The sequence below is a fragment of the Apodemus sylvaticus genome, chromosome 11 (assembly GCF_947179515.1).
Source record: "Apodemus sylvaticus chromosome 11, mApoSyl1.1, whole genome shotgun sequence".
Taxonomy (NCBI): Eukaryota; Metazoa; Chordata; class Mammalia; order Rodentia; family Muridae; genus Apodemus; species Apodemus sylvaticus.
The window spans coordinates 44,055,746-44,075,561 of NC_067482.1; the positions used below are offsets into that span (position 1 = coordinate 44,055,746).

At 44.1% G+C, this 19,816-nt stretch overlaps 1 long non-coding RNA gene across 1 annotated transcript; it reads right to left on the minus strand.

Moving 5' to 3' along the window:
- Positions 1-1,554: 1,554 nt before the first annotated feature.
- On the minus strand, positions 1,555-19,364 carry LOC127696659 (uncharacterized). Its single transcript, XR_007980296.1, has 3 exons — positions 19,309-19,364; positions 18,777-18,906; positions 1,555-1,945 (listed from the first exon to the last, which is right to left on the minus strand). It is a non-coding gene; the product is annotated as an uncharacterized LOC127696659 (long non-coding RNA).
- Between the last annotated feature and the right edge of the window lie 452 nt (positions 19,365-19,816).

Consider the following 19,816-nt stretch of genomic DNA (forward strand, 5'->3'; position numbering starts at 1 on the left):
ATTTTAGTTCTCATCCTTTGCAGTGGCCAGTGTCGTCAGAAGCACTTTAGAGGCCATATTAGCCACACAGGACAAATGAGATGAAGTAGGGGTGGTCAATGGGACAAGGGGATGTGGACTCGTTTAGAAGTAGTCCTTTGGGGCGATTCCAATCTCTGTCTGCCAGGAGACCAGCAGTCCAGTTCAGTGGCGTCAGGAGAGCAAACACAAAGCAGCTGCTGTGGCACCATCCAGCAGAAACAGCCAGGCCTCCGCCAAATTGGCAGAAGTCAGCGGGAGCCAAGCAAGATCAGCCTGGGACGCCAGGAGAAGTCCTCAGCTGTGCCTCTCTCAATGAAGCAAAGGTCAGCTAAGACTCAGGACCAATGAAGTCTTGCAAAGCTAGCCATGCAAGCGCGTCATCACTGTCCACTGAGCCCTGTCTATGCTCTCTGTGAACATCACGTGTCCTCCCACAGCAAATCGCCATGGGAGTCTGCATCACATGACACAGCTAGAAACTCCCATGGGCCCTTTTAGTTTATTTTAGTTATGGTGCTGGTGTTTGGGTTTGGTTTTTTCCTTGTCAGACACTGGAATATGAGAAAATGGCTGCAACACTGTCCCGTGGAACCTAAAGCTAAAGAGAGAGAGAGGCAGAGCTGGAGAATGCAAGGAGAGGGCGAAGGAGCCATGTTTTCCTGACGTCATATACTTTTAGTCTTGTTTTTCATCTCTCTGTGTCTCTGTCTTACTGTCTCACTGTCTCTCTATCTCTCTCTGTGTCTCTGTTTCTGTCTGTGCCTCTGTCTCTCTCTAATGAAACCATTACCTAGTTTTGTTTTTTTCAGTTTGACTTTCCCGTTTGGCAACTGTTCTTTGAGAAGGCGGCATCCAGATCCAAGACCCTCCGGCTCATACAATGTCCCAGCTTGGTCCGATGATCAAACAACATAATACCATTATTTATTTTAGTTCTCAGCCTTTGAAGATTGCAGTGGCCAATGTCATCAGAGGAACTTTAGAGTCTGTATTAGTCACACAGGAAAAGTGAGATGAAGTCGGGATGGTCAATTGTTTTTAACATCTTAATGTGAATAATCTCACAGTAATCTTCTGCTCCGTATTAGCAACTGATCACCAATAAATAATCACTCCACAGCATCAATAGCAAGTATAATTGCCATACATATGGGCTGGCAAATTACTACAAGAACATAAAAGTACTAAAGGCATGAGAACTTCAGACGGCTGATGAGAAACCTCGAAATGACCCTCAAATAATCTTGTTTTCTCAGAGTTGTTTAACCAACCACCAGGAGAAAATCATTCCTCTATCAGTCGGAGTTTCTTTATGAGATTCGATTAGAAGCTGACCTCATGATGCGAGTGTTAATGATGGCAGAATTGCGAGAAATGACAAGTCTGCTGTTAAACGATGAGTCTCCATGGCATAGGGGCTATTTAATTCCACATGACAAAGAGCTTTTATAGCAAATACTTACATCTCCCCTAGTATTCTCAGATGATTCTGTCAGCAAGTCATGTGGCTGGCAGACTGTCCCCCGGACCTTCCCATCAGATGTAGTGACTTGGCTGTGCCGTCAGGGTTTTAACTTCTCACTGTGTGTCTGTAACAGGCATTTTCTTTCTGAATCAAAAACATGTCATTTCAGTGAGATTATTAAATCAATAGCATTCTCCTATGTGTCGTTTATCACAGAAAGTGCCAGATTCAACACATGGAATTCACTTTGACTCCCTACCCTGGGATTAGCTGAATGTCGTGGGTTTGACATATCCAGGCTTCTCAGTGCCTTGCTGGTAAATCTTGCCAGTGAGTGTCTGCCCTTTCTTACAAAGGCTAAGAAGGAGAATCGCAAGCCATTGTTTACAGTGGGGAGGGCAACTTTCTTCATCCTGGTGATGATGTCATTCCGTTTCCTGTGTGAATAGTGGACTTCCCCTGCTCAAACAGAAAACAAAAGCTATCAATTAAATTTGTCTTTTTCTTTCTTTTTTCTTTCCTTTCTTTCTTTCTTTCTCTTTCTTTCTTTCTTTCTTTCTTTCTTTCTTTCTTTCTTTCTTTCTTTCTTTCTCTTTCTTTCTTTCTTTCTTTCTTTCTTTCTTTCTTTCTTTCTTTCTTTCTTTCAGAGACATTTTTTTTCTATGTAGCCCCAGCTGACCTGGAATTAGCTCTGTAGACCAAGCTGGCCTTGAATTCAGGGAGATCCACCTGCCTCTGACCTCCTAAGTGCTGGGATTAAAGGCATACACCACCACATCTGGCTTATTCATTCAAATTGTTCTCAGTGCTGGAAATTGACCCCAGAGCTCTATCATTGAGCTATGCCTGTTCTTTCTAACCTTGGATCGTTTGTACCTGGAGGTATATTAAGAGTCAGAAGTGGGCAGCTTGTTTGTTTGTTTCCTGTGTGTAGTTCATACTGGCCTGCAAAGGGACTTACAGGAGCAACTGCAGCTGTCCCTGCTGAGCCCTCCCGTGGCTAGTGCTGGTCACCTTGCTGCCTGCCTTGGACTTTCTGTTAGAGGCGCCCAGTGTCTGACTGCTGTAGACTGCTCTCATTTTTCCTTTCTTTTAATACTTTGCTGATGGAAAGTTAACTGTGAGACTGGAAAGATAACTCAGTGCGCTGGTTGCTCTTCCAGAGGACTCGATTCGATTCTCAGAACCCACACGGTGGCTCCCAACCAGGCTGCTCACAACTATCTGCAGTTCCAGTTCCAGGAGATCCGACACCCTCTTCTGGCCTTCTTGGGTCCCCAGACACATGCAGGGGAAACACCCATTCACATAAAATAATTTTAAAGGAATCTTTAAAAAAAATACGTTTAAGTTAACCATGAACTTCAAAGTAGACAATCTACTGTAAGGGTGTACATGGGAAATGAAGGGAGCCTTCTGTGCTCGGGTGGCATAAAAACCTAATTGTAGCCACGAGTAGCCCAAAACCCTTAATGCGGATAAGACAGCATTCAGCTGCCTTCAATAAAAAGGGACTTAAATGGAAGGAGGTGGCCCTGAGGAGAGCCAACACAAATGTCAGGACTGAGGAGGCCATTGTTCCAAGTTCTGCTGGGGCTTAGGGAGATTGACAAGGTACCACCACTTTCCAAAGCTGAAACACCCAGGGCAAGGACACTCCCTGTCCCTGAGGCTCTTGGCCCTCAGCCCTACCGGAGCTGGAGATTCAAGGTTCAGAGAGCAGTGGGAGGAAGAGGCCTTAGCAGGGATCTGGGGAGCGAGTTTTCACCCTGGGAGCATCCCAGGACAAGTCTCTTGTCTTTAAGCCATCTTTCAAGCTTCTTAGCTCAGGCCAGGGCTTCCTGTGGTCCCTCTGCTGTGATTGCCATGGCAACCGCTAATCTCACACCATCCAGAGTCAGTGATTATGTCCCTCGGCCCTCCAGAATCCTTCCTGGTCACCAAACATGACGCTTAGCTATTGATGGAAAGAATAGACCATAAACCAATAAGCACTAGTTTTCTCTCTGTGTATGTGGGGCAGTGAACCCTGCCACCAGACAGAAAACCTGGTAAGGTCGGGCAGATGCAGGATCTATGGCAAGTCGCATAATTGAGAATGGTAGGCACTTAAATCCACTCCCAGCCGGGGCGTGGTGGCGCACGCCTGTAATCCCAGCACTCTGGGAGGCAGAGGCAGGTGGATTTCTGAGTTGGAGGCCAGCCTGGTCTACAGAGTGAGTTCCTGGACAGCCAGGGCTATACAGAGAAACCCTATGTCAAAAAAACCAAATCCCAAAAAACAAAAAAAAACCAAAACCAACAACAACAACAACAACAACAACAACATCCACTCCCAACCAGGTCCATGTCCTGGAACACGTGACCATGACAGCCCACTGAGAGGACCAAGACAAGCAGTCATGCAGGAATGGTACCTGAAGTTCTTCTACATGCAGATGAGGTATCCTTAACTTCTCAGACCAAGCCAATAGAAAGCATCTGCCTCTAGATCCCAAACCACCCTAAAATGTTTATAAGGTCCTATCCACAAGGAATAAAGGGTGCCGCGAGTTATTTCACTGAGATCGGCTGGAGTGCCTGGTTTACTGAGTTGTAATACTGCAGGAAAGATTATTCTCTCCAGAAGCTTTCGTCTGGACCTTGACCTGGTCCAACCGCTAGCTTTGTGCTCCATCCTACCACAGTCACTTCCTGCTCCGTGGTCCCAACCTTGGCCCCTAGCTGCCCGCTGTGTCCTGCCACCTGCCACTGACTCTAGGGCGGTGGTGGGCCACGAAGAGGCCTGGCAGCCGGTCTTGTCGGGGCTGCAACTCTTTGGCCACTCCAGCCACGCCAGAGCTCCATGGAGCCCTGCAGACAATGCCTGGTATGAAGACCAGCACGTGTAGGTTAGGTTTACATCGTTGACATTTCTATCTATCTGCCTGCCTGCCTGTCTCTCTGTCTGCCTGCCTGTCTGTCTGTCTTATCTGCCTGTCTGCCTGCCTGCCTGTCTGCCTGCCTGCCTATCTGTCTATCTATCTATCTATCTATCTATCTATCTATCTTCTATCTATCTATCTATCTATCTATCTATCTATCTACCTACCTATCTATCTACCTATCTAATCTATCTACCTACCCACTTATTTTTAGGTAAGTCCTCACTAGTTTACCCTAGACTAGTTTCCAATTCATTATTTTCTCACCGCTTAAGTACCTGAGATTACCAGGCACATGTCACTGCACTCAAGTAATTATGGTGATTTAAATATTACATGTCTTGGGGACTGCAACAATGGCTCATTGGTTACAAACGTACACTGCTCTTGCTTAGGATTGGAGTTCAGTTCCCAGCACCCCTCTCAAGTGGCTCACAACTATCTGTAAATTCAGCCCTAAAGGATCCGGTGCCTTCCTCTGGTCTTCATGGCCACATTCACATACCCGTCTACATACACATCCACATAAATAAATAATAATATAAATCTTCAAAACAATACCTGGGCTGGGGACAAGCTCAATGGTAGAATGCATAATTAATATGCATGATGTCCTGGGTTTGGTCCCCAGCATTGATAAATAAATAATCAATCAATCTTGAGTCAGTGGTGGGTCTTGTTCTTGGCTTGCACGCAGAGCGTATTATATGACAGCAAGCACCTGACCTGGGAGTCAGAGAGGTAAATTTTAGTTTCAGTCTTCTACTTATCAGCTGTCTAGTCTTGAATACGTGAATAGCTCAAAATTCTTATGAGTTTGATATGTTTTAAATTAAAAAATTATATTTTCAGAATTATATATATGTGTGTGTGTGTGTGTGTGTGTGTGTGTGTGTGTGTGTGTGTGTGTGTGTATGCCAAGGTCAGAGCCAAGGTCAGATTAACGGTTCTTCCACTGTGTGGATCCTAGGGATTGAACTCAGATAATAAGACTTGGCAGTAGATGCCTGTCCTAACATTGATATACCGGTCCTCAGTCTGCTGAGTTCTTGTTACAGAACTGGGGAGGAGGTTGGTACAGTGCTACATGCCAATAGAATGGGCTGAAGAGGTAGCAGTCATAAAAACAGGGAGGAATGGTCTGGCCTGTGTCTTACCGGAAGGAAGCTTAGCTAGCATGTGATAGGTAGGTCTTGAGACTGGAGCAGGTAAACCATGTCTTATCAGAAGAAAGGCAGGGAGGCAGGGCTTGCATTCAGCCCTGAGAACTAAAGCCTAGCAGTGACAGTGTCAATGGTGGCTAACTGCATGAACACCATGGTTTCTATAACTGCATAGACCCAAAGGTCACAGACCCCAAAGTCAAGCAGACCAGGATTTGGCTTGTTTTGGTTTTGGTTTTTTGAGACAGGGTTCTATTTAGCCCTGGCTGCCCTGAAATTCGCTCTGTAGAGCAGGCTGGCCTCAAACTCACAAAGATCAGCCTCCCTCGGCCTCCTGCATCTGCCTTTATTCGGGGTTTTGATGCTTGTTATCTCTTGCACTAGATGGGAGATTTTTAAAAAAAAATTATTATACACACACACATACATACACACACTCACATATATGTATATATATACACACTCTGTCTGCATGTATACTTATATGTCACAAGAGTGCATCAGACCCCATTTTAGATGGTTGTAAGCTACCATGTGATGGCTGGGAATTGAACTCAGGTACTCTGGAAGAGTAGCCAGTGCTCGTAACCACTGAACCATCTCTTCAGCCCTAGCTGGAGGATTTTAAACAAGTGATTATTAACATTATTTTCAAGCTTTGATTGGATTATTGACATGAAACTATTAGTGTTGTTATCAGAACATGATAAGTATTCAAAAATGCTAGTTATAATAATAATAATAATAATAATGTTAATGATCACAACCAATACAGTTCTCAAGAAATGTTTCATAAATTCCAAGATGCAATAATTAATGTTGGAAGTGAGATCAGTTGCTGTGAATAAGCCTGTTGATTTGATCCTATGCTTAAGAGAATTTAACAAATAGAACTAGCAGGGTGGTTCAGTGGATAAAGGCCCTTGCTATGCAAACCTGGCAACCCAAATCCAACCCCTAGAACCCACACAAAGATGAATGACTCCGGGAAGAAGAAGTTACCTTTGACTATATATATATATATATATATAAACTTTAAGAATTTAAGAAATAGAGTCTGAAGAGATAGCTCAGTAGTTGAGAGCATTGGCTGCTTTTTTAGAGGACCTGGGTTTGATCCCCAGTATCCACATGGCAGTTTCTGTCTGTAATTTCAGTTCTGGGAGACCCAGTCCCCATTTCTGGCCTCTGTGGCCAAATGTGGCACACAGACATTCATGCAAGCAAAGCACCCATGCATATAAGATTAAAAAAAAAGAAAGAATTTAAGAAATAGGTTAAAATTACAGACCGGACAACTCTGCAAAGAATTTTAATTTTACTATGCAACATATTTGGCAAACTGTGACTCTAGACTTTGTAGCAAATACAGTCATGTGACAATTTCCTTTATTGTTTTTCAGCAATAGTTGTGTGTGTGTGCACATATGTGCACATGCATGCTTATGTGTGTAAAATTGACTCCTTTCAATTTTAAGACCAGTTTAGAATTTTCTTTTAATTTTCAAATTTTAATTTTTTCTCATTATAATGTCTGAGCCTAACTTTAAAAATTATTGTCAGACACTGATTTTTAGAAATGAGCTATGCTCACTAGCCATACAACTGTGATTTAAATGTCATCAAATCCATTACATTCCAGGCAATGCCAAGATATTCAAGTAGGTAAAACAGACCCTGGGTTAATCAGCTTTCCATTGCTATAAGAAAATGTCTTAAGGGACTGGAGAAACGGCTCAGTAGTTAAGAGCACTTCTTGATCTTACAGAAGATAGAAGTTGGATTCCCAACTTAACTGTAACTCCAGCCCAGAAATACACAATGCCTCTGACTGTCTCAGGAATTCGTGTACACACCCACCCACCCCACACACAATGTTTTGGGGTTTTTTTTAAATTTATTTATTGGGGGGGGGGGGGTTATATGAGTACACTATGGTTGTCTTCAGACACCCCAGAAGAGGGCATCAGATCTCACTACGGATGTTTGTGAGCCACCATGTGGTTGCTGGAAATTGAACTCAGGACCTCTGGAAGAGCAGTCAGTGCTCTTAACCACTGAGCCATCTCTTCAGCCCAGTATCTATCTCTGTCTTGATGAAGGGCCAGCCTTCTTTTCAATCTCCAAGGACAGGAACACCCAGGGAAATGCCCAACGCTGCAGAACTCTGTTGTCTTCTCTTCCATCAGCTTTCTGCAGTTACCTTCCTTGGAGCTATTTCCAAGTTGTTCCCCATGTTTCATGTGTCTCCCCATTAGAGTTTTCCTCTTCTATACATATTTAGTTTCCCAAGGTGTTCACCCTTGAAATATGTTTACAGTTTCATAAACCATCTTAGGGAGAGAAGTCGATCTCACATGGATGTTACTTTGTTCCCCTTTGTCCATGGCACAGAAACACGGAGTGTCCTTACTAAAATCTACCCACCAATGTCTTCTCAAAGTCCCCTGCCTGATGTCGACACACCATGTCAATCCACAGAGTGCCTGCAGTTTTCACATTTGACCCCCAGCCACTTCATGAATGGGTAAGTGCTTATTCATAGCATTATGTAGATTTTAATAGCTTTTAAAAAGATTTATTTTATTATGGGTCTGCACGTGGTTATGTATGCACATGTGAGTGCAGGTGCCTGTAGAGGCCAGAAGAGGGCGCTAGAGCCTAGCTGGAGTTACAGGTGGCTGAGCCACAGCATGTGAGTTAGGAGTCCAAATCCAGGTTTTCTGGAAGAGCAACAAGCACTCTTAACTGCTGAGCTGTCTCTCCAGCCTTTGATAGATTGTTTTTAAGTGAGACTAGGAGGCAATAAGTGTTCTGGCCATTGAAGTCTGTGGAGGAGAGAGAAGGAGCCCAGCAGTTTCAAGGGGGAAGAAGCGGATTGCAGAGGAGGAACATGAGGTGAAGAAGGGTTTGGAGCAATGGTGATAGAGTATTATGCTGGGGATGGCACTGCATCTCAGGGTGACATTTAAGTAACTCTAGGAACTGACACGTGACTATGGAAGTGGCTTAGTATGTAATGCTCACCTGGTATGCATGAACTCCTAGATTTGATCCCTGGGAACATTAAACCAGGTGGTACATTTTACTGTCATCCCAGCTCAGGAAGTAGAGGCAGGAAAATAAGAAGTTCAAAGTCATTGTTATACAGCAAGCTCCAGGCCATCCAGTTCTATATCAGAGTGTTCAAAAATAAAACAAAGACCCTACTAAAGATATATATTGTTATAACATGCAGGGGGAAGGAGTAACCATCAGAAAAATGCAGAAGACACTTCCAATTAACAATCACAACAACAGTGGTGGCGCATGCCTTTAATCCCAGCACTTGGGAGGCAGGGGCAGGCAGATTTCTGAGTTCAAGGCCAGTCTGTTCCAGGACAGCCAGGGCTACACAGAGAAACACTGTCTGGGGAGGGGCAGGGGGTAGGGGAGGGGGGAGGAAAAGAGGAAACCAGAGTTTAAGCTAACCTGATCTATACAGGGTAAGATGAAACACTAAAGGTGACAAAACCTCAAGCATGGCAGCACATGTCTTAAGCCCATCCTGGAGAGGCAGAGGTAGGAAGATCTCTGTGAGTTCAAGGCTACCTGGTCTACAACTTGAGGTCCAGTCCTGCCAGAACTACATGGAGAGACCCTGTGTTAAACAAAACAAGTAAGGGGACAAAGAAACAAACTCCAGACCCGAGAGAGAGAGAGAGAGAGAGAGAGAGAGAGAGAGAGAGAGAGAGAGAGAATTACACATTTACTATTCTAGGAGACACTCTCCCAATTCATTTTATAAAACAAGCGCACACGCGCACGAGCACGCACGCACACACACACACACACACACACACACACATACACACCAACATTAAATTTAAAAAGAAAACTGAGCCAGGTGTGGTGGTGCACACCTATAATCCCAGCACTTGAGAGGCAGAGACAGGCTGATCTCTGTGAATTCTAGGAGAGCGACGGTTACATTTAAAGACAGAGCCTGTCTTTAAAAAAGAGAATGTTGGGCTGGAGAGATGGCTCAGCACTAACTGCTCTGCCAGAGGTTCTGAGTTCAATTCCCAGCAACCACATGGTGGCTCACAACCATCTGCAATGGGATCTGATGCTCTCTTCTGGTGTGTCTGAAGACAGCTACAGTGTACTCAGATACATAAAATAAATAAATACTTTTTTTGTTTTTTGGGATTTTTTTTGGATTTTTTTTTTCGAGACAGGGTTTCTCTGTGTAGCCCTGGATGTCCTGGAACTCACTCTGTAGACCAGGCTGGCCTCGAACTCAGAAATCCGCCTGCCTCTGCCTCCCAAGTGCTGGGATTAAGGGTGTGAGCCACCACTGCCCGGCAATAAATACATTTTTTAAAAAAATATTCACAGGCCAGAGATATGAAAGCAAAAAAGTTTCTCTCTCTCTCACACACACACACACACACACACCACCACCACCACTACCACCACCACCACCAATAATAATAATAGCAATCACAATAATAAAAAATAATAATTATAAAAATATTTAACATTTTTAATTAGGGAAATCATGCAGACCAAAAGTTACAATAAGCTATTTCCTCACACCCACTAGGATGGTTACTATTTTGTTACAAAATCAAAACTACAGCAAAAATCCAGAGACTGAAATATTGGCAGGAATGGGGAAAATCTAGAACGCTGCGATGCCTGGACATAAGACTGTGTGCTGCTGCTTAGAAAAGCAATGTCAGTGCTTCTGAAAAATGTAAAATACAATTAATAATATATGATCTAAAAGAGGCTGAGGATGGGGTTGGGACAGGGTTTCTATATAGCTCTGGCTGTCCTAGAACTTACTCTGTGGACTAGGCTGACCTTGAACTCAGATCTGCCTGCCTCTGCCTCCCAAGTGCTGGTATTGAAGGTGTGAGCCACCACTGCCAGGCCAAAAGTTTTCTCTTAATCACAGTCTTGAAGAGATTTGTGTGTACCGATGTTCATAGTGGCATTATTCACAACAGTAAAGAAACAATACACTGGAACTGGCCAATCAACTAAACCACATCCCTAGCCCCTCAGTGGTAAATCCTACATTCAATATTTGTTTTCCACAGCCCCACACCATCTTACGTCACCACCGGCATCGTGCTGTGCCTTGTCTGATTCCTTTTGTTTTTTCATTCTCCAAGGAAGACTTGAGGCCTTACAATTCTCAGCATCAAAAACAAAACAAAACAAAACAAAAACAACAAAAAAGTAAAATGTAAAAATCACAAAAATATTAGCCTAGCACTGGAGGTAAGGGGGCATAGCTCAATTAGTAAAGTGTTCACTACACAAACACGCAGACCCAAGTCTTATCCCTAGAAGGTAGGTGAAGATACCAAGCCTTGTGTGTGCTTGTAATCCGAGTAGGGGGGAGGAGAAAACAGAAAGGTCCCTGAGGCTCGCTGGCCAGCTAGTTTAGCCCAGCTAACAAACACCAGACTGGTAAGAGACCCTGTCTCAGAAAACAATGTGGAGGGCTTCTGAGGAGTGACATGCAAAATTGTCCTCTGGTCCCCATGTGTATGCGCACACGTGTACACAGCCATCTTCACTTGTGAGACACACAATGCATCAATTTTAGAGTGACTAGGAGATGCATGGTGCAAACCCATGGTATAGGTGTAGGCGTGGTTGACCCACCTGCCGGACAGGATGCGATTGCACGTGCCTGGGGTCTGACTTCCTAGCCTTGAAGTGGGCTGCACCACTTCCGGTGTTTACCAGATCTGCAAGGACCTGGTCAGCTCCAGGCTTGAGGCTGACCTTGACAACGGAATTCCTCCTGCCAGCCAGTAGCTAACTTGAAAACTTACACGGAAGAACAAAGCATCTCAGGATCCTCCCAGACTACATCAGAACTACAACAGTGGTCCTTGTCAGCCATGCTTCACCTGGATGCCAGGCCTTTTGTTTGTTTGTTTGTTTTTGTTTTGTTTTGTTTTTCAGTCTTCAACAAGACTTTGGGTTAAAGGCATATGCTGGAGGAAATGAACGTGGTCTGGTGCCCTTCCCCGCATTTTACCATTCTTAATGTCTTTGTCCTATAATTTGCCACCAAATACGCCTGAAAAAGTGTTAACATAGCCGTCACCCTGTACTATAAAACAAAAATGGAAAATATGCCTGGATAAATGCTTCCATTTGACCAGCGGGGTCACTTCATGGTCAGGCCAGGAGATGGTAGGACCCAGCAACGGGAAGACAAAATGATCATTTATTCAGGGGAAAGTCACCAAACCCAGTGGCTCAGCTGAATGCTCGCATTTTGTTGCGGTTGTTTATGGCCCATGGACAGAGATCTTTCAGGTAGAGGGTTCAGCCGGCTGTGTAGTAGTTACTCCGGTCTGTGGGTGTTTCTAGTTTGTTATATTTGTGGAATAACAGTTTGAAGAGCAGAAGGTGTTTTCTTGTTTTCCCCACTTTGAACACAAACGCTGTGGATGAGAATCAGTTGGATCTCAAAGCTGGACCTATGTTTCTGATTCATAGTTTATTTAATTTTTTTTTAACAGAAGACATAATGGGTACAGGAGGATCTTAAAAATAGAAATCATTATCAGGCAGTGGTGGTGCACGTCTTTAATCCTAGTACTAGGGAGACAGAGGCAGGAGGATCTCTATGAGTTTGAAGACAGCCTGGTCTACAGAGCAAGTTCCAGGGCTACACAGATAAACCCTGTGTTGTAAAATCAAATCAAACCAAACCAAACCAACAAAATATAGAAGCTGTGCATTCTAACCCTGATACTCTCATGCCAAGTAGCCCACCATCACCCCCCCCCCCACTGTCTTTACTCCAGACCTCCAGCTACAACCTTGGATTTCCACTACATTATGGCCTAGCACAAGAGGAGCTGTGGTTCCTTCTTTGTAGACCAGGCTGGCCTTGAACCTGGGATCTTCTCACCTCTGCCCCTAGGGTACTGGGATTATAGCTGTTTACCCTGTACAGTGCAGCCTTGGAATTCTGCCAGAAAAAAGGGCCACCTACAGAGTCAAAGTCTTGATCTCTCGGATCAGGACTGTGCACTAAATAAACCCTTTATCTTTATACTGGGAAGAGGATCTGGTGGGGTAGGGTGGGGTGGGGTGGGGTGGGTGGGGTGGGGTGGGGTGGGTGGGGCTGACTAGAGAGGTGGCTCAGCAGCAGGGAGTGGGAGGATGACTTGAGAAGTGCTCCCAGTAGGGAGGACTCAGGTTTGTGTAGAGAACCCAGGTTCAGTTCCTAGAACTCACAGTGGCTCACAAGCATTCATAACTTCAGTTCCAGGGACTCCAATGCCCTCTTCGGGCATCTGCAGGCATCGGGCACACACGTGCTACGAGCATACATGAGTCAAACATTCATTCATCGGAAGTCAAAATAAGTCTTTAAATTTTTTTTTTCATGGGCTGTAGATATGACTCAGTGGTTAAGAGCACTGACTGCTCTTCTAGAGTTCCAGAGTTCAAATCCCAGCAAGCAAGCACATGGTGGCTCACAACCATCCGTAATTGGATCTGGAGCCCTCTTCTGATGTGTCAGTGACAGGATGCTCACAAACATTAATTAAGTAAATCTTTTTGTTTGTTTGTTTTTGGTTTTTTTTGTTTTGTTTTTTGAGACAGGGTTTCTCTGTATAGCCCTGGCTGTCCTGGAACTCACTCTGTAGACCAGGCTGGCCTCAAACTCAGAAACCCACCTGCCTCTGCTTCCCAAGTGCTGGGATTAAAGGCATGCACCATTAAGCAACACTTCATTCCTTAAGATTCTGATTTCATAGTCTAAGATCAAACATTGACAAGCCGAGAACCAGAACCCATTCCAGTCTACATGCCACAAGTTGTGAACCTTTTGCTAAAAAGTGTTTCTGTATTTATTGTTTAAAAAAACAAAAGCATAATATTTCATCACACAAAAATATGCAAAATTCAAACTCCATAATTTCATCTCTCTCTCTCTCTCTCTCTCTCTCTCTCTCTCTCTCTTAAAAAGGCTTTCTTGGAACACAGCCACACTAATTTATTTATAATCTTCTGTTTTTGTTTTTCTAAGACAGTCTCTCTCTATATATGGCCCAGGCTGTCTTCAGACTCCTGATCCTCTACCACAGCCTCCAAGTGTGGGAATTACAGACACCATCACCAAGCTCCCTGCTTATGAAAGTTGTTATGTGGTTGTGGTCACGGTTCAGTGGCAGCACTGGGTATTATGACAGAGACCACATGGCCCTTGAAATCTGAAGTATTTAGGAGACTGTTGGGATACAGCTGAGTGGCAAGGCAGCCCAATGCCAACACACACACACACACACACACACACACACACACACACTTAGGTCCTGGGTTCAGTCCCCAGCATCACCACCCTGCTTACAGAATTCACCAGCTGGCTCTGTATGGAAAGTGCTCACTGAGCCCTGTCGTAAGGTGTTTCACAGATGGAAAACCTTTAAAAGCACACAAAAATCATGCTGGGGAGATGGCTCACTGGTTAAGAGAGTGTGCTGCTCTTCCAGAGGACCTGAGTTCAGTTCCCAGCATCCATGTTGGCACACAACCATTTGTGACTACAGCTTCAAGTTTAGCTTCTGTGACCACCTACACATATGTCACACACACACACACACACAAATAAAAAATAAAGTAAAAAAAAACGTTTTAAGTATGTGAGATGGAAGTATATCTAAAGCTTTAAGTAAATAAAACTTAAAACTTAAAACTTTCCTGTGGGCTGATAATCTTTTTAAATGAACTTGATAAGACAAAAAAACCCAAACAAATTTTAAAAAACCCTATTCTGAATCAGAAGCTAAGCTGTAGTCAAGTGTCAAAAGGCTTTGTGCTTCTTTCAAGCACTATTTCTTTCTTTTTTTTTTAAGATTTAATTTGCTTTATGTATATGAGTACACTGTAGCTGTCTTCTAACACCCCAGAAGAGGGCACCGGATCCCATCACAGATGGTTGTGAGCCACCATGTGTTTGCTGAGAATTGAACTCAGGACCTCTGGAAGAGCAGCCAGTGCTCTTAGTCACTGAACCATCTCTCCAGACCTCAAGCACCATTTCAAATTTTAGAATGGATGTCCCCATATTCTTGTTTCATTTCTTTGGTTTTTTTCACTATATTTTTTATTTGTGTGTGTGTGTGTGTGTCCGTATGTAGCACAGTGTGTCTGTGAGTCTTTGTAGGTCTCTTTGTGTGTCTGTTTATGAATGTGTCTGTGTGTGTCTGTGTGTGTGTGTGTGTGTGTGTGTGTGTGTGTGTAGGTCAGAGGTCAATTTGTGAAAGTCAGTTCTCTTTTTCCAGCATGTGGGTCCCAAGTTCAAACTCAGCTTGTCAGCAGCCAATCACATTACCCACTGACCCACCTTGCCAGCCTTAAATTCTGGACTCAATCAGAATTTCAACCATGCCAAATCACAGAAGAACCAAAGGCAGTTCTAAGCTGTCAGCGAACGAGACTGTAGTTCTGTTTAAAAAAAAAAAAAACTTACTTCTCTTTATTTTACATGTATGAGTTTTGTCTGCATGTGTGGATGCGCACTGTGTACATGTCTGGTGCCTGTGGCGGTAGAAGGAGGCTTTGTGTCCCTTGGAACTGGAGTTACAGATGGTTGTGAGCCATCAGGTGGAGGATTCCAATCTGGATCTTCCAGAAAAGCAGTCGGCGGTCTTAACCATTGAGCCACCTCCCTTGTCCCCAACAACATCATTCTTGGATCATTTATGCTCAGGTTTCAATTCGGATTCGTGTAATTCGGAAAACACAGCATGCAGTTCCCTTGAGCCTCCTTTAGTCACGAGCAAAATGGCAAAAGTCAGTTCTCCCGAAGGCCGAGCCAGGGTGGGAGGGGACCACAAGTATCGCTCCAAAGACTTGCTTCAAACCAATATTCTTCCTAGATGATCATTTGTTTGTATAGGAACTAACTTATACACTCACTGTGTGTCCTCGGCTGACCTTGACCCCTCCAGACTTTTCTGACTCCTCCTCCCCATTGCTGGGATTACAGGCCTGCCCCACACGGCCAGTTAAAGCCATCACACCATTGGTTATTTCTTAGTGAGAGCGAAGGAGAGCTGCTCTTCTTTGGACAGATGGACAGACGGACAGATGTGGATCCCTCGTCATTTTTAACGGTCAACGTACTTCTTATATGGAATCTTTGGGAATCACCTTTCCATTTTCTAGTTTTTTCTATCTCCCCTGTTTGTCTCTCTCAGATACCAAAGGTTGAGCTAACTTGTGAGGAAGTAGTTAGCAACTCTAATTCAAAATACATACTAAAGGTCTTTTTTTCTGTTCTCTCTGTTATCAAAACATCTCCTGTCTTATTCCTACCTGTTTGTTTATGTGATCACCCACACCTTTTCATGTGTCTAGTTTCTGAAACAGGCCACCATTTCTTAGGAAATGAATTGGGGGGGGGGCAGGGCTGGAGACTGCTTTTGAAGAGAGGGGCTAGATTCTGTTCCAAATGTCCGTATGAGTGATTCAGACTGCCTGTAACTCTAGGTTAAGAAAATCTGACAACACTCTTTTGGACACCACAGACATCTACAGTCTCTCTCTCTCTCTCTCTCTCTCTCTCTCTCTCTCTCTCTCTTTCTCTTTCTCTCTCTCTTTCTTTCTCTCTCTCTCTCTCTCTCTCTCTCTCTCTCTCTCTCTCACACACACACACAAACACACACAGACACAGATACACACACAGAGATACACACACACACACACACACACACACACACACACAAATATAATTGAAAATAAAAACTAGCCTCCTTGGGCTGGAGAGATGGCTCAGTGGTTAAGAGCACCGACTACTCTTCCAAAGGTCCTGAGTTCAATTCCCAGCAGCCACATGGTGGCTTACAACCATCTGCAATGGGGTCTGATGCCCTCTTCTGGTGTATCTGAAGAAAGCAATGGTGTACTCATAATAAATAAATAAATAAATAATAAATAAATAAATACATCTTAAAAAAAAAACTAGCCTGGCTATGGTGTCACACACCTTTAAGCACTCAGGATGTAGAAGCAGGCAGATTTCTGAGTTCGAGGCCACTTGGTTTACAGAGAGAGTTGAAGGACGCCCAGGGCTACAAAAAGCAACCCTATTTTGAAAAATCAAAGGAGGAGAGAGAGAAAGAGAGAGAGAGAGAGAGAGAGAGAGAGAGAGAGAGAGAGGGAGAGAATAAATAAGTAAGTTAATATCTGAAAGTTAAAGGAAACAATTTAAGGATGTAGTAAGTTAGCTGATAAAGGATAAATCTCTTCAGAAACGAACACTATGCCCAGACTTTTTTTTTTCTCCAAATTTCAATGTCCTCTTTCTTTAAATCTAAGACTTAGATATCCTGTAACACCCAAATGCACAGCACCTCCAGACTCTGAAAAGACCTTGTGCTTATCGGTCTTTCATTACTACAGTTAAATACCCGAGGCTGGGTAACTTTACAGAGAAAAGAAGTTGTCATTTCTGGAGCTCTCAAGAGCATGGTCTCCGCTTCTGTTTGGCTCTGATGAAAGCTTTGTGGCAGATAACACTGCGATGCCAGGAACTGTGTGTAAGAAGGAAAGACCACATGCAGAGCTGGGGAAACCAAAGTTGGGGCAGAGGCAAAAATCAATTCAGGGTCCCCCAAGAACTATCATAAATCCTTCTCGGGACATCCCCCCAAATGTCCTAATCTTTGACCACGAGGCCCCATCTCTCAGAAGTATGCTGCCCAATTGCCACATTAGGGACCAGGATTCCAACATGCAGACTCTTGGAGAGCAGACCACAGAGCCTAGCCACAGGCCCCCAGACCACACGGACAAAACTGCTTTGTTGTTGGTGGTGGTGGTTTTCTTATTTGTTTGAGACAAGGTCTCATGGAGCCCTGTCTGTCCTTGGATGCCTCTCCTTTCTTTTCCCTTTGCCTCCTTTGTTCTAGAGATTATAGAAGGGCACCACCAGGCCTGATTGGAAAGGATATATTTTTAATTATTTTGTGTGTGTGTATTTAGTTTTGTATAAGCGGTTTTTGTATGATTTGATAGGGTTAGAACCAACTTATATTTTTGATGAAGGAAGAGTTGAGTATGGAAACCTGGGTAAATAGCCATCAAATTTGCAATTTTTTTTTTGCGATGATTATAGAATGACCACTGTGAGCTGAATCATGGTTTAATCCTCTAAAGACTGAACAAGATATCATGTCTTCCCTCTTACCACACTGCTTGGCACAAGGTGGGCACTGGCAGAAAGGGGACTTAGGATAAAGTCATTATCATCCTGTCATAGCCATCTCCATAGGAACAGAACACTAGGGAGACCAGGAAGGTGGTCTCTAGGACAAAGTGTCCTGCAGTGATAGCAGTGTTCTCCGCATGGAGATGCTGCAGGGCATTTCCATTTCTTTTTGGTTCTGGTGAAAGCCTCACAGAAGATGACAGTAATAGAGAGAACATAAGGAAAATATTGTCTTTTGAGACAGAATTTCTCTGCCTAAATGCCCTGGCTGTCCTGGAACTCACTTTGTAGATGAGGCTGACCTCAAACTCACAATGATTCACCTGCCACTGCTTTCCAAATGCTGGTATTAAAGGCGCATGCTGCCACTCCCAACTCGACAAAGTAAGATCTAAGACTTCTACCGGCGTGTATGGCTTATCATACCATTCCAAGCAGCCTAATTCCAGAATTAAAAGATAAAGCCGGTAGGCCCCGGGGTACATACGCAGGAATCCAGTGTTCAGGAGACAAAAGTGAGATCCAGGTTTCAAGACCAGCTTCAGCGATCCTGTGAGTTCAAGGTCAGCCTGAGCTACATGAGACACTATTCCAATAAAAGCAAAACAACAGGCAGAAAGATGGCTCAGCAGGAAAAGGTGCGCGCTGAGAAGCCTCACGGCCTGACTTTGATCCAAGGAACCCACAAAAAGGGCTTCACAGGATTTCCTCTAATTTCCATTTGTGCACCATGACACATACATGCACCCCACACTTAGATCACACAACACACACATGTACCGCACACACATGCATACACATACATACACCACATATATACATATATCCATACATATATCCAAACATACATACATACATACATACATACATACATACACACAACGCATACCACAAACACATACACCATACACATATACATACACATATACCCACACATCATACACCACATACACACATACCTGCTTGTGGTGTTGATTCATTTTTCCTCCTTGCCTTACCAGCCTGAGGGTCTGAACTTGGTCTCTGAAACCCTCCATGGAAGGAGGGAACTGACTCCTGAAAGTTGTCCTCTGACCTCTATCCATGTGCCTGTAATCATACACACATTGATGACAAAATAAAATCTAAAGTAACTAAAGGCTGGGACTCTAGCTTAGTGGCAGAGCCCTTGCCTAGCTTATATGCAAGGCCTAGGGTTCAGTCTCCAGCATCCCCCCGCCCCCAAAAGAAAGAAAACACCAATATTATAAATCATAATTTAATAATATTATATATACTCATTAAAAAAAACCATTGACATAATTTAAAAGAATACTAAATAAAAAAAATCTCAGTATGTAGTCTGTCTTCTGGAATGAGTAACTCCACACAGTAGATTCAACCATAGCTTCACTTTACAGTTGATGGCTAGAGTAGATCAGACCGATTCCTAGAGCTGAGTTATCAAAGGAGATTCACAGCCGAGACTCGGGGGTCATAGGAAGAGCGTACCAGGAAGGATCATGGCCAGGGGAACACTGTTCTAGGAAGACCTGAAAGGAGCGCAGTGCGGCGGAGTGGGAAGAGGAAGACACGCAAAGCACACCGGGAAGCCGAGGTGGGCAAGGGCTACGTCCGGGGTAGAAAAGGAACTGTACTTTCTCTTATGGGTAAGTGAAACCCATTTAAAACAAGTCCTGGGGACTGGGAAAGAACCGTGACATGCCCAGGGTTCAAAATGTTCATGTTAAAGGATCCGGTCATGAGATGTAGACTTGGGAATCACAGGGTACCTGGGTCGTGCAGGATGCCCTCCAAGAACAGGTTTGCATCATAGTGCATGATAGAGGCCCAAGGTGTTTTCCAACACGGCAGCCGGATGGAACCTACCACTTCTGTGCTTAAAGCCCTCTGGTGGACCCTGTGCTGCCCGAGCCTGGCACTGGCCCGCAGGTCTGGTCCCATGATTTCTCTTACCTCTCCATTAGTTTCTGCCTCGCAGCACTTCAATGCCACTCAC